Source organism: Bison bison, unplaced genomic scaffold (genome assembly GCF_000754665.1).
Source record: "Bison bison bison isolate TAMUID 2011002044 unplaced genomic scaffold, Bison_UMD1.0 scf7180017862837, whole genome shotgun sequence".
NCBI lineage: Eukaryota > Metazoa > Chordata > Mammalia > Artiodactyla > Bovidae > Bison > Bison bison.
The window spans coordinates 1-1432 of NW_011493409.1; the positions used below are offsets into that span (position 1 = coordinate 1).

Consider the following 1432-nt stretch of genomic DNA (forward strand, 5'->3'; position numbering starts at 1 on the left):
CCTCCAAGTCCACCGGGGAACCGAGGGCTCAGGGTGCCGGGCGCCTGGACGTGGAGGAGGCCACCGGGGGCGGTGGGCGTGGAGTCTGTGGCCCCCTTCTCACCACCCGCACCCTGTCCTTAGCACGATGGCCAGCCCTACTGCCACAAGCCCTGCTACGGAATACTCTTCGGACCCAAGGGTGAGTGTCGGCTGGAGTGTGGGCCGCGGGCCCCCTCCCGCCCTCTCCTCCACCAAGCGGTCTCTCTCTGCAGGAGTGAACACGGGAGCCGTGGGCAGCTACATCTATGACAAGGACCCTGAAGGCAAAGCTCAGCCCTAGGCCCCCGGGCCGCTCTGTGCGGGTCCCTGACCCCAGGCCCACTGCTTGGCTGGGCGGGGAGAGTGCCCGCTGCCCAGGCCGCCTCTGCACCTGCAAGTCCAGGGCCAGAGAGCTGGGGGAGGGCCCTAACCCCAGGACCCTGCCCCGTCCCTGTCTCCGGGTGTATCTGCCTGTGTGTCCCCGACGGCCCGCTGCCCCCTTTCGTCCTGGCCCCACGTGTCCCCACGTCGGGGTCTCGTGGCCCCACATGCCCCTGGTGTCTCTGTGGCCTGGGTGACCTTTCTGAGGTGAAGCCGCCCCCATCCCGCCCACAGTGTTATTTATGCCCCACTTGCCAGTGACAGCCACAGCCACGCCCCTCACCGTGTTCCCTGCCTGCCGCGCCAGCGCCCGCCCACCGCCCTCACGTGGCTCACACTCTGAGTGCTGGGACTTTTGCTACCAATAAAAGGTCTGAAGGTCAAGGGCGCACGTGTCTGCAACTCTGGGGCGGACTCGCAGCCGAGGGCCCATCGCTCAGTGCAAGTGCCCCCAGCATACCTGGGCCCGGTTTCAGGTGGGGGCGGGGCCCTGTGCCCAAGGGTGATGCCCATGGGTGGCAGGCAGGGAGGATGTTGTTTGGGCTGGTTTAGGCAAGTGGGGGGCTGGGCCCTTGGGAAGGACTAGAGGGAGGTGGGGAGTGCGGGAGGCTGGGGTCCTGGTGCCCAGAAAGGGGCACTAAAACCAGGCGGTGCCTTGGTCCAGCAGAGAGCTGGAGGGAGGGGAGCTGAGGGCACCCGGTGGAGGGAGGGAGGGACAGACGACCCCTCCTGCAGGGGAGGAGCGGCGAGGGGTGGGCAGGACACCTGAGGCAGAATCTGTGCCAGTCTTTGCCCAGGGAGCTCACCTTCTCAGCTGGGCAGGTGGGAGCCCAGGGACAGAATGCAGGCTGTCTGGAGGGCCTAGTGCTCCTGCCTGAACAGAGTTTCTGCATCTGGTTTGCCGTGTTGATGGAGTCACCTCTGGCCTCTTCAGGCTGACGTTAGCAACCGGGAACCCCTAGCAGCTGGAGGAGCCCCCTAGACTCCCGCCCACGCTCCTGCCTTCCCTTTATCCGCGGCTCCCTAGCCG

General features: G+C 66.7%; 1 long non-coding RNA gene across 1 annotated transcript; it reads left to right on the forward strand.

The window, feature by feature from the left end:
- The first annotated feature begins 45 nt into the window (after positions 1-45).
- Positions 46-786, forward strand: LOC104983479. Its single transcript, XR_824655.1, has 2 exons — positions 46-181; positions 255-786. It is a non-coding gene; the product is annotated as an uncharacterized LOC104983479 (long non-coding RNA).
- Positions 787-1432: the final 646 nt, after the last annotated feature.